The sequence below is a fragment of the Vicugna pacos genome, chromosome 5 (genome assembly GCF_048564905.1).
Source record: "Vicugna pacos chromosome 5, VicPac4, whole genome shotgun sequence".
In the NCBI taxonomy this organism is placed as follows: Eukaryota; Metazoa; Chordata; class Mammalia; order Artiodactyla; family Camelidae; genus Vicugna; species Vicugna pacos.
The window spans coordinates 88,110,574-88,124,662 of NC_132991.1; the positions used below are offsets into that span (position 1 = coordinate 88,110,574).

The window sequence follows — 14,089 nt, forward strand, 5'->3', positions numbered from 1 at the left end:
AATAAACAGCAAACGTGAGAGCACACAGAAATCCTGACATTCTTCAATAAATTAAAAAGCCCCGGAATAAGGACAAGGCTAGAACCAGTTATATTTACATGCATTGCATGTAAATGCCAAGGTCTCTCGAGAATGCTTGAATTTATTTTTGTAAGTGGCCTGTATAATCCCCTTGCAACATTGGAAATGCTGTGAATTTTAGCACACCATTTTCTCATAAACTATACAAATATAAACTTCAACTCCATCTGTCTTTGGATCGCTGTAACAAAGTCCAAGTTCACCATATTGGCGTCCATTTGTCTGTAGTTCCACTCCAACGAGCAGTGCTTCTCAGCCTCCTGGGACATCAGGTCCCCCCCGGAGCAGACACAGGTCCCACCCTGGGCCCAGCACACCAGAATCTCTGGGGTGGGGCCAGACCCAGAATTTTTAGAGCACCCCAAGTGATTACAGCCACGGACAAGAATGCTGACCTAGAGACACATCGTAACTCAGGGTTTGTCAAAGCCTGGTATGGAAGGTCACCTGAAACAAACTCAGCTGGAGTGTGTATGTAAAATGCAGGTTCCTGAATCCCACTTCAGCCGACTAAGTCAGTACCTCTAAGCGTGGTGCACTTTAACAAGTCCCCACCATCCCCTCCCCTGCCCCATGCCAGCACCGGAGCTCCCGTTGTCCCAGAGATGCGGTTCTGGGCCCCTTAGTTCTTAGCTTTTAAGACCATCCTGTTTACCTGGATAATGCACTGTTGGCAGGATTTGCCGTGAATATACCTTCACCTTTTCTAGCCTTGTTCCAATCTCTTTTTTGAAGATAGAATTTGTGTTTAATTTACTGTCAAAAAGATTGTTTTCTCCCCCATCAGTCTCATCACTGCCAATGGAGATAAGACAGAGCCTTGAAAATGGACCTCGATGGGCCGAAGGGAAGACAGGAAAGCCGTGGGCTTCCTTCTCACCCCTGCTCCTCACCCAGTGCCCAGACTCATCTCTAGGAATCAGATGTTCCAGTGCTAAAAGGAAAATCCTCAGTGTTCAATATTGTCCAGTATTGGGTGTTATATCCACTAACCTGGGCAATCAGATTTCACATGAATAACTAACAGCTAAGACAGGGCTCCACAGAATCACAGAGCTTCCAGGTTAGAATGGAATTTAAAGGTCTTTAAACTCCAACTTCCCAGCCATCCCAGCTGCTTCGCAAACATTCTTCAGACAGTGTTTCAAAAGTCTCTAGAGGGACTGAAAGAGTTTGTTGCAGAAGGCTGGACCTCTCCGAGTCCGTCTTCCTGAGCACCTGCTAAAGGGATGAGTCAGAAAAAATGAAGTAGCAAAGAATGAAGGTAAAAATATAACAAAAAGGAAAACACAAGCATACGTTAGAAGTGAAGTTAAGGAAGAGAAAAAAAGCAGAAAAATAGAGTAAACCATGAGACCTTAAAATTCCCTATGGTGGCAGCTCTGATCTTTCATTGATGAAAAATAAAAAAGTCTGTAACAAGAGAATTTCTTGTCTGGGACGTCCTTCTCTAGAAAAATATTACAGGAATCCAAAAGTCATTTCTCTCTTCAACAACATCTTCCAATTTTCTCTCTTTGCACTAAAAAGACAAAAAGACAAGAGTTTCTGGAACAATATAATAAACTTTTTATTTTAAGTTAAGTAATGGCGTTAAGAGACTTCCAAATTTTTCTCCATAACCAAAAATATAAAACCTTCTCATACCCCTAGCAAATTAACAGAGTATAAAATAACCCCTGTCTTAAATATAGCAGCGTGTCCTGATTTCAACAAGATCAGGTATGTTTGCTGTATGTGATCAGCAGTTTCCACCAGCACTAAAATAAACCAGAATCGTTTTTTTCTCTCTGCATTTTTTAGGCTGTGACATTTACCCCTCACTCCCAGGCGGTCTTGACAGAGCCAGAGTTGAATTACATCACACTTCTGTATTTGTGTACATTTCTGGAGGCTGTGCAAAATTATCATTTCAAATCATGCCCCTTAATTTTAATCCTGCTGAGGTTAGCTCAACGTACTCAGGGACTCCAATTTCTATTACCTCTTTTTCAGTCGGTTTCCTATATGTAAGCAAATTTCCCAAAGTCTTTCTACTTGAGGGTAAGAAATCCACTATATTTCATTTTATTATATTGAGGATAAACAAGCCTTTATGAGAATTTTCTAGGATGAGGTTATTTCTTTAAAATAGACCCCTGAGCCCAAGGCTAAATAGAAACTGTAACCAAACCAAAGAAAAGCACATAAAGCGAATTCAGGAAAACTTGCTTCTCTCTTCTTTTATTTTACTTCCATGGAAAGTCAGCGAGGGCTGGGAGGGAGTGGCAGCAGCGAGACAAGACAAGATGAATAAATGAACTCAGGCTGGGATCAGTGCGTATTCCCCGCACGGGTCTTTCCTTCCTCCATCTAATCCCACACTTTCTCATTAAATCCCGTTTCTTCTCTCACCAATACCTTCCTCCACCTAATCCCACACTTTCTCATTAAATCCCGTTTCTTCTCTCACCACCACCTTCCTCCACCCTCACTGACATCTCACCTTTCCCACCAGCCTCCTCCACAGCTCAGATAAAACAGAACTGCCAAGAGCCAGAAGGGAGTACGAAGACCACAGTCATGGTCAAAGGCTGGAAGACAAAGGCAATGGAGGAGGAGGAAGGGTCCAAGAGCCAGAGGTAAAGTAGTAGGATTTAAACTCTAGAACCAACATGGAGCCTCTTCTCAAAAAGCTTCCAGATTGTCGGTCAAGTACATTGTTCGTAGGAAACACAAATTATTGAAGAAATGAATCTGAGTTTGAATCAAGAGGAGAGCTTATGGGATATGCCAGGAACACTGTCCCCAGCATGTAAAACAAGTTAAGTAAGGTTTGCAAGCAGGAATGCACAAAGTAGCACTGAAGACCAGAAGAAGAACTCCAGCGGGGTGAGACTGGAATGAGAGAGGTGAAACGTCGCTGGATGGGGAGGCTGGAAGAGCCGTCCACTAAGGAACTCTGATGATAACGGTCGGCCCAGAAGTTTCTGTTTAGTCCAAGGGCTGAAAGGGAACGACTGAGCGACAGAAAAACACATCAGCTATTTAAACCATTACATTCAACTCCATAAAATTGATCAGAAGCTAATATATCTTTTGCGAGCTAAGCAAAATATGCATAGACTGGTTTTTTAAATTCTCTGGACAGGCGAGCTAGACAAAGCCCAGTTTTAATAGTTTCTCCTATTTGCTTGTACAGCCATTATTTAAGGCCTTTTCTTTAGACCTTTTAAAAAATTCAAACCCATTACCAAAAGCAGTTACTGGGAATCAGGCAATTACAGAGAATCAATGTCACTTTTATTGTAAAAGCCTAATGGTGGGGAAGGATCGTACTGAACCCGTAATAGAGACAGCATTTTCCTTCCCCCCACTTGGCCTGTTTGGGAAATAACACCAGCTTTCCATGTACGAAAGCAAATCAATAACTCCATACATTCAACAAAAAGCCACTTGTTGTTATGAGACATTTTAATTGATTCATCATAAAGTCTGGGCTTGCTCCAAGCTATCTTCTCACTCCAAGTAAATATTGAGGAATTCTAGTATTGAAAATGTCTTTGAATATAGTACATACATTTCCTCCACATTAATAAAGAAGGGATCATGTGGAAATGTCCCCTGCAGGATAAGAGAAAGCCTACCAAAGTCACCTCCTCAAAATATGAGAAAAAAATTTTAATTTTTAAATAAATAAAAAATAAAAATATGAGAGGATTTAGAACTGATGGGAACTGCAGACATTACGGAAATGACCCCGTTATCAATCAGGTTAAAAAACAGGTCAGGAGGGTTTAAATAACTCACCACAAATCCCAGAGCGAGCAATGCGTTTTTCCTTTTCACTAAGCACACCATCCCAGTGAGTTTACCACACTGTCTTGCAGTAAACCTTTCAGGTATCTCAACTTGGACTTCAGTTCCCCCTCAAATGAGCCCCCAGAAACAATGCCTGGTCACAAGCTCAGACAGGGAACTGGTGATGTGCCCACATGAATACCTCTACCCTTTCCATCCTTGTCCGCACAAGTGCCTAGCGAGTGCTGATGGAAATACAAACAGAGGTGAAGATCTCACAGCCGATCGCCTCAACATGGGGACCATTTATTTCACAACTTTAGAGATAACAGGTTTTGGTTAATGAAGCCTTCTCCTAAAGTTAAGAAAAGCTTGACTATTTGGTAGCCAAACTTCTAGCCTTCTGTTACAACCCACTTATTTTCAGAGGAAAACAGTTCTTAAATATTTAAAGCAAATAAACAGGTACTTATGACCTATTAATAATGAACAACAGCACGGAAGGAAGTACAGACACAGAGACTGCACGAATAAAACCATGACTGATTAGAATGCCCTGTGGAAGAATAGGTATTGCTTTATAAATGGTGCTTATTTAATGGGAAGTTAAGACATGGGCGAACAAGCTGTAAACAGAGGAAAAACAGAAAGTGAAAAGGAGAAGAGAAGGAGGGCCACTCCAGAAGCCATTACTGTGCTAACGTGAGCAGCAAGCTACGGGCAGGCTGACGAGGGAAAGAGGGGGAGTCTCCCAGAAAAGGAAATGAGAGAAGGACCAGGGGAAATGGAGAGAAGCAGGTGGCAGGGTGTAACACCAGCTTCGGGGAGGAGCTAGACGCTGAAGCTGCACCATGGTGGTGGTGAGACACAACAGATTGCATTTTTCAAGATGGCGCGACAACGGTTCCCATCCAGCATCCTCTTCTGCAATGTGATCTCTCCTCTTTTTCACCAGGAGATGGAGTCTTTTCCCTACATTCTTGAATGTGGGAAAGCTCATGGCTGCTTTGACCAATAGAGCAAAATGGAAGTAATATCACACCAGTTCTGGGAAGGCTTTTGCCTGGCCAGGTAGCTACTGCTTCCTGCCTCTATAACCACCATACTATGAGAAGCCGACACCCCGTGGAGATTCTGTGAAGCATGAAACCTTAAGGTTGGAGACTGAGGGGGAAGGAGAAAGAAGCTGAGAGCACCAAGGCACCAGGCTTAGGAGTGAATCCTCGGCACCAGGCACCAGATCTGGATGACACTTCAAGGATCAGTGACAAATTCCTCAGCAGAGCCCTTCCCAAATTCCCAACTCACAAAATCCCGATCAAAATAAAATAGCAGTTTTAAGCAAATAAATTTGGGAGAAATTTGCTACACAGAAATAGATACCCAAAACACTGACAGCATCATAGGAACAAGTTAAGTCTCACAGAGAAGCAATTTTTGACAGATTTTGAACTGCTGGATCTTTTGCCCGAAAGATATCTTATTCGGAACCCAAAAATATGAAACAGAAAACAAAACCAGAGGCGTTCTGATTTAGAGGGACAGGGTAGCAGGAGCCCCAGGAACTCTGCACTGTGATTCAGCATAATCCTAGATCCTAACTAGTTCTGAACATGTCAGCTCCACAGAGAGGACCCACCGCACCCACCCAAGCAGCTCTGACCGTGACAGCTTGCCAAGGCAGCACCCAGATGCAGGTGGAAACCTCTTAATCTTGGCCTCTACAGCTGGAGTAGGTAGGAGTTAGAACCCAGGACATAAAAAACACACTGCCCTTGGATGAGCTGTTTCTCCTGTCTCAGGGTCTGATCACCGACTCTCCCGGGTCCCATTTTGCATGCTTCCTGCAACCTATTTTCACATCATCTTAAAGGATCATTAAAAAAAATACCAGCAACTGCTCACCCTGCTCTTTCCTTTTCCTCTTCCTCCCCACTGCTCTTTTTTGTTCCCAGGAAGGGAAGGAAGAAAAAGAAATGGAAAATTTGTTGTGCACGGTTCTGGATGCTGGTTGGGTGACTGGACGCTGAATCCAAACTCTCTAGATCTCTGTCCTAACTTTGCCAATCACATGCTGGGCCAGTGCCTCCATTTTCTAAGCTGTAAAATGCATGTGATAATAATAGAACTTCGCTCATAGAATTGGTGCAATAATTAAATGAAAAATACGTGATCGTCAGGGTTCGGTTATGATCCTAACTAAAGCTCACAGCTGTCCCATAGTCTAGTAAGGAGGACTTTGTAGATAATGCCTCAGATGTGCTATAGATAATTATGTTTAAGTTCATTTAAAGTACAGGACTGTTTATACATTACTATTAGCCTTATAAAGACTCTTCACGCTTTACTATGGTGGACTTACTAAGGCAACTCAACAACACCTGAGTCACCATGCTGAGTCCTCGCTGGATGGAAATGTTAGGGAGAGCTTTGTGAACTGTTGCCCGCGTTGGGGCCAAGTCAGCAACTCCAAGACAGAGGTGAGAATAAGTCAGCCCTTAAAGGACCCTCAAGCAATACATGGAGTCTAGTGAATCAGAGAGACAGAGAGCCTGGGCTTCTTACCCTCCCAAGCTGAAATCTTCCTCAATAAGACCTGGAAAATGGGAAACAAAGCAAAATGTCTGGAATGACACCGTGTTGACTGATTTTCCCTGGATCACAGCAAAGCTGAGAAAAAGAAGTTCATGTCTGAACATTGTGGGTTGGACACTCCGAGACAGCACCCAGAAATGCAGCGAAATGGCCCTTGAATGGCTCTCTATGACCATGCCTGTGGGTGCCCTGATCTCTGAAACGTCCACCTTTAAAGCAAGTAGATGGTTGTTGCTTCTGGATGGACTTGGGCATTTGTAGAAAGAGTGACCAAAAAGTATCAAACGTGACATTATAAGGTTATGAGAGCTGTAGAAAATATGTCTCAAGTTCAGAGAGCACAGAATATGTGCTTTTTCAGCAATCACATTTGTGGGCACAATCTAGTGTCCCTAATCATTCTCCAGTGTTTATTTAGGCAAAGTCTGTTCATCTTCTATTTTACTAGGTGACCACTTGTCACCCGAACTTCAAGCACACTGAACTTCAACAGAATCTATTCATTCAGTCAACACCAACTATACCAGGGGACGTTAGAAGTCTTACAGACTCACAGAAAGTAAAGTCCTCTAACCAGATGCTTAGAACAATCTCATTTCCTTGTGGCGCACAGATGACAAGCTAATATGTCAGTGGACAAGCACTTTCTACTGATAGCACCTTCTTTTCATACCTGCAGGGAAAATTTATTTAAATTTGTTGGCTTGCCTGGAAAAGACCAGCTAATTTATGACCAGGGCTTACCCCCAGACAGGTGGCCACAGAAGCATCCCAACCATCTCCTTGACCCCCTAGGGCTTCCCTGGGGCAGGAGCTACCATGGCACCTTCAGGAACACTTCCCTCGAGTCATAAGAGCTGCCTTCTACTCCAGCGTGTGCCCCACAACTCGCTCTGAAATTTGGAAATGCTATTAAAATACAGAAAAAGAATGTCTGGGAGAAGACATTTCAAACTGCTAGTGGAACTTTCTTGGTGAGTAAAATAGATAAGAAGAAAAGAAAATGGGGGAATTCTTACTTTGTGTATTTCTGCATATTGAACATCATAGTTTTCAGAACTAACCTGAATGGTGACAAGAGCAGACCGCAACTAAATGATGTGAAGACATTGCTTCCAGTTCTAAAACCCCATGGCATCAAAAATGCTTCTCACACAGCTACTTACCAGCACTGTCATTTCCACATCTTTGTGAAAGGGCAAAGGAGAAAAACAGAAGTGAGTTGCTTAATCTCTCAGTGTCTCAGTTCTCTCATCTGTAAAAATGGGAATAAAAACAGTATCTACCTCATAGGGATATTTTAAGAATTAAATTAGCTAAGAAAAAAAAACTGGCAACTGTAAGACAGCCAATGTCAGCTGGGCTTATTTTTCTTATTGTTGTTATTGATTCTGTATCAATCAATACAGTATTTCTGCCAGTATTTCCCCCAACCCTACTAAAATAACCACTGTTGAACATTTTGAGCTAATGTAAATTATTCTGTCAAAAATATGTAGCTATGATTGAGTATATCACTTTGATTAAAATATTAGCACCAAAGGCAACGTTATTGAGCACAAGATAGTGATTTTAGCTGAAAAGGATGAAAAGTCAAACACTGTATCACTTCAATATCAACGTAGTAGTAAAGAAAGCATTCCCAGCCTCCAAGGGGTTCTGGACAGAGTGCTCCTACAGACAGCTGTGCAAATTCTAAGTTACTCATGTTTTCTAGCAACATTTTACAAAACCCTGAGTAGGAGATTCTGACACGTGCATTCTAAAACTAAATAAACACTAACTATAAGACAGCGCTTGCATGCTAAACATCTAGCAGCTCACAAAGCAAATCTAGAATCGAGACTGAATGAGCAAAGCATCTGAAGAGCTCAGTTCCACAAATACATACTAAGTAAGACTTGTCTCCCTCATAAAGGACTAATTGATGTCTGGTCTTCCAAAATTTATATGCAGATTTCACTCATGTACAATCAAAACTCAAGCAGGATTTTTGGCGAAGTGGGGCAGGGACAACTCACTGAACAATTACAATTTTCATATAAAAAGTGGAGAGGGCAAAAATATGAGGAAAGTTTTGAAAGAATTATAAAGCGGCATCATTTAAATTGTGATATTAATGCAGGAAGTCTAGATCATTGAAACAGACATACCAGTCCAGAAAGGATGCTAAATAAAAACAAGCCAGTATTTGCAGCAAAGTGCTAACATTTTTCTTATCTAAAACAAGAAGAAGGGGGGAGGTATAGGTCAAGTGGCAGAGCACATGCTTAGCATGCACGAGGTCCTAGGTTCAATACCCAGCACCTCCTCTGTAAATAAGTAAGTACACCTAATTCTGCCCCCCCAAAAAATAAATAATTTTTTAAAAATAATTTAATTTAAATAATTTTTTAAAAAACAATAAGAAAAACACTAGTCCCAAATATTCAAAGGATCTAAAAAGATAATCAAAAAATAAAAGTTCTAAAAAATTAACAATTATGAGGAAAAGTTCAAGCCCACCAGTAATTAAAAATTCAAATTAAAACAAGATATTATCTTTCTCTACTTAATTAACAAAAGTAAATAAATTTATTATTATTATTATTATTATTATTATTATTATTATTATTATTATTATATCAAATGTCAGTAAGTGTTCAATGAAATGGCTGTTCTCAACAGTGTCTACGCCATTATCAGCGAGTAAAATTTTGAGGGGAAAGCTATCAGGCAGTAAGTAACCAACTGGCATAAAATAGCTTTAACTTAATATGAGAAGTTTATTATTAGTTGTTTTTTTTTTAATAGGAGTGCTGGGGATTGAACCCTGAACCTCATGCATGCTAAGCATGCGCTCTACCACCAAGCTATACCCTCCCCCCAATATGAGAAAAGCTGTAAGTTCAATGTTATAAATCAAAAAAGTGTTTTAATAGCAAAATTGGAGAAAACAATGTGTGACATTTAAGGAAAATGGTTAGGCCAATTACAGCACAATCACCACAAAAAATATTGCACCTGTTAAAAGTCATAAACTCTCTGAAACAACATGGAAAACTATGAACAATGGCAAGTTAAGTGAAGAAGCAGAATATAAAATTACTCACATATCTTGTTTATGGCTTTGTTAAGTATGTTGAATGTTAACAGGGAATAAACAAAAATTACAAATTGTGTTTAGGTTATGGGTATTTTTCTTTTTTGCTAAACTTCTTGTTATGATATTGTCCCACTTTCAAAATGCAAGAATAAAAGGCTTTTTAGGGACCACACAAAAGAATAAAACTTCTTTAGAAAAACTAAAATGAACCTGAAATAATAAAAAGACTGGTTTTAAATTTTAGGACGTTAAAAATAAACCCCAAATACTAAAGGTGAAAGGAAAACACATGTGAAATCTAAAGTTGTGCAGCTGGTGCAGAAACAGCTTCCAAGCCTGGGAAGCATGCTTGTCTGGGAGCCCCCCATCCAATGGCTATACCCTCAGAGGCAGGGCAGAGCAGACAGCAGTGCCCAAGCCACCTTAGTTTCTGGCCTCGCTGGGTCAAAGAACCCACGTCCAAGGGAGGTGTGCTCCATCCATGAACACAGCGCCCTCTCTGGGCAAAGCTAGTCCTCCCCCTGGACTCCTACTCAGACGGGGAATTTAATTCAGGTCAAAGGAAGCCAAGGACAATATCTCATTCATGCACCAAGCAGAGAGCCTGAAAGCAAAGAGGGCTTGAAGCCAAGGGCATTAGCAATTGCCAGAAAAAACACAAGACACCAGAATATCTATCCAAGTGAAAAATTCTATGAAGACTGAGTTTAAGGAGTAAATTCTAAATTCCGATTCTAAGCACACTGTGACTTTGCCCTCAACCAGGAGACAATGCCACACATCTACAGCCTAGGAAAAATGTAAACAACAGTAGGTTAAATAAAAAGACAGAATATAAAATTAAATGTGGACTATGGTTACAACTTTGTTCAGCGGGGAGGGTATAGCCCAAGTGTTAAAGCGCATACTTAGCATGCATGCGGTCCTGGGTTCAATCCCCAGTACCTCCATTTTAAAAACTAATAATAAATAAATAGACCTAATGACCTCCCCCAAAATAAAATTAAAAAATCAGTAAAAACTAAAAAAAAAAAATTTTGTTTAAAATTTTTGAAGAAATACAAAGAGAATAAGCAAAACAGTATAATAGCTTTGTTTGAGTTATGAATTATTGTTATTTCTTTCTTTCTTTGGCCAAACTTTCTCTGAAATGGTGATGCTAACTGACTTTGCAAGGAGGAAATCAATTGGCAGACGGTAAAATCTCCCCAGTTATACATTAGAAGGAGGCAGAACCAAGAACAGCACTCAAGTTTTCATTCTCAGTATAAACTTCATTCTACTCTCACGACACCTCTGCAGTATTTCTTAGCAAATAAACTTGGAGAAATTACTTTTCTCAAGTAGTTAAGTTGTAGTTAGGCTAATTTGGAAAGTACTATGATTTCACCTGTGAATACCAGAAACATCTACCCAAAGAGAAAAAATAGAAAAACAGTAAAATTTACAATGATATATTTACATTTGTTTTTGGTGAATTATTTTCTCTTTGGAATTTATGATGTAAGACTCAAAGGGAAATCACTTTTTCTGGAAGAAAATACATTGGCACTTACTGCCATTTCACAGTCTGGACAGAAATGGGAACTGGGGAATTGCCCATCTTTTCTGCTCTGGTGGCTTCACAAGGCTGCCGGCCCAAAAGAGTCTGTCGTCACCATGGCGACCTGGCACAGCATCCTCCAGGAGGCTGGGAGAAGGGGCCTGCCTCCCTCATCAGGCCACACTGGCCTGTCTGTTCATCCTCTTCCCTCACCTGAAATGTCCTTCTCCCTTCTGCCAATGGAAACGCATCAGAACTCAGCCCAAATCCGTCTTCTTCACGGTCTTCTCCATAACTTCTGAGAACAGCAGTGACCCTCTTCATTGAACCACATCTTATAATGCTTGATTGTCAGTTGAGTGTCAAGCTCCAGTGTGGCCCATGGCAGTGGAGGTGTTGAAAATGACTCTGGGAAGGTTAGTATTCTGTACAAGGACAACTATACCAATGATTAACATAGTGAAATATTCTGCTCTTCCACGCTGCCCTGAGCACCCCCACGGCTTCCCCGCTCCCCAGCCCCCACTGCTCTGGATGCCCTACTTTGTTCCCTGCAAACCCCTTGATTCCCCGATTAACCTAGCAACTAAGGGGTCAATGCCTGGTGCAGCCGGAGACCTCCAGTCCTCTGGCTAAGGCTGGCTCGGATTGGTCAAATAATACCAGACATTAAGTGTTTTGACTGTAACCTCTTCCTCTGGAGGCACTGACGGTCAGCAAGAAAAAGCTCCCACATTGATTAGCAATGTCTGCCAAAAGTACAGAATGAGGAAGAGCGGTAGACATGCTGAAAGATGCTGATCTGATTTAAATGTCTGCAGCACTCAGTTTGACACTTTAGTACCATCCTAAGTCCTATCATCTTTACTTCTCGTAGTGGAAAACGGACTGAAGGAGGGAGAGAGGAAGACAGTAAAGGTGGTAAGAAAGAGAAAGGGAAGACTGCCCACTGTGTAATTGGGACAGCTTTGTGTTTTTGGTGAACAGGCTGCACTGCACCACCTAGTGAAACGACTGCCAATTTTAAAAATAACCAGGTCTTGGATGGACCTAGAGATCATCATTCTAAGTGAAGTAAGCCAGAAAGAGAAAGAAAAATACCATATGATATCACTCATATGTGAAATCGAAAAAAAAAATTTAAAAAGATGAACTCATCTACAAAACAGAGATAGACTTGCAGACATAGTAAATAACTTTATGGTTACTGGAGAAACGGCATGGAGAGGGATAAATTTGGGGGTTAGTTAGTGGCTAACAAATGTTTCACATATATATATATATGTATATATATATATATATAGTGGCTAATAAATGTTATATAAAAATAGATTTTTTTTAAAGTTTCTTCTGTATAGCATAGGGAACTATGTCCAATATCTTGTAATAACCTTTAATGAAAAAGAATATGAAAATGAATATATGTATATATATGCATGACTGGGACATTGTGCTGTACACCAAAAATTGACACATTGTAACTGACTGTACTTCAATTAAAAAATAAATAAAGTAAAATAAAATAAAAATAAAAATAACCAGGTCTTGACCCTTTTTATTTCCTATTCACAATGCCCATAAGAACACCACTTCCTCAAATATTCTGTGCAATAATAATTACATTAATAATAACACCACCAGAATGTAGTTTGGTGTAGCCATTATGAAAAACAGTATGGAGATTCCTTAAAAAACTAAAAACAGAATTACCATATGATCCAGCAATCCCACTCCTGGGCATATATCCAGAGGGAACTCTAATTCAAAAAGATACGTGCACCCCAATGCTCATAGCAGCACTATTTACAATAGCCCCACATGGAAGCAACCTACATGTCCACTGATGGATGACTGGATAAAGAGGATGGGGGTGGAATATTACTTAGCCATAAAAAAGAATGAAATAATGTCATTTGCAGCAACATGGATGGACCTAGAGATTATCACAGTAAGTGAAATAAGTCAGACAAAGACAAATACTACAGGATATCACTTACATCTGGAATTTTTAAAAAACGAGACAAATGAATTTACTTACAAAACAGAAACAGACTCAAAGACACAGAAAACAAACTTCTGGTTACCAGTGGGAAAGGGAGGTGGAGGGATGCATTGGGAATTTGGGATTTGCAGACACTAACTACTGTATATAAAATAGATAAACAACAAGGTCCCAATGTATAGTACAGGGAACTATATTTAATATCTTGTAAAAGCCTATAATGAAAAAGAATATGAAAAGGAGTATATGTAGGTATAACTGAATCATTATGCTGTACATCAGGAATTAACACAGCATTGTAAACGGACTATCCTTCAATAAAAAATAAAATAAAATAAAATAAAATAAAATAAAATAAAATAAAATAAAATAAAATAATAAAACATAATAATACCACCACCAAAGACAATACTTTCTATAACATTTACCACACAATGGGCACTATTCTCTGAATTTTACACATATTAACTGACATCCCACAAAAAGCACTCTGAAATTTATTTTATATAAAAATATTTTAATTACATATTTATCTTGTTATTTTATTTTAAACAACATTTACCAAGAAGGAAACTGAGGTGCAGAACGGTTAAGTAATTTGGTTACACAACTCAGAAAGGCAGAGCAGGGATTTGAACCCAGGCAATCTGACTCCAGACGCTGCATTCCTCCATGGCACACGGTAATTCCTCCAAGCTACTGCTTGCTGGAGAAAATGTTTGCACCTGCATGTTGAACATTTTCCAAACTAAGAATGGCTACCTGACAGCCTCTGACCTGCGCCAGGCACAGTTGTCCCCCCAAAGACAGGACAGCTGTGCTCCGTCCCTCAGAACCTCTGAGTCAGAGCACCCTGGGCTCCGCAGCCCTGGCCCCAACCAGGCAGGTGGACAGAGCTACCAAGTCATAGGGAAGACCAGTTTCCACTGGCAGAAAGGAGTTCGCATCAGGACCAACGGATGAATAAAAGCCACTCCCAGGTGATCAGAAAGGAAAACATCAG

At 40.3% G+C, this 14,089-nt stretch overlaps 1 protein-coding gene and 1 long non-coding RNA gene across 3 annotated transcripts in view; both read right to left on the reverse strand.

Annotated features, from left to right (window-relative positions):
• The window catches only part of DNER (delta/notch like EGF repeat containing), a 263,556-nt gene that overhangs the window by 184,151 nt on the left and 65,316 nt on the right, over window positions 1–14,089 (reverse strand). The window lies entirely within an intron of this gene.
• On the reverse strand, window positions 1,456–9,638 carry LOC140696686 (uncharacterized). Its single transcript, XR_012073207.1, has 3 exons — window positions 9,549–9,638; window positions 7,623–7,711; window positions 1,456–1,603 (listed from the first exon to the last, which is right to left on the reverse strand). It is a non-coding gene; the product is annotated as an uncharacterized lncRNA (long non-coding RNA).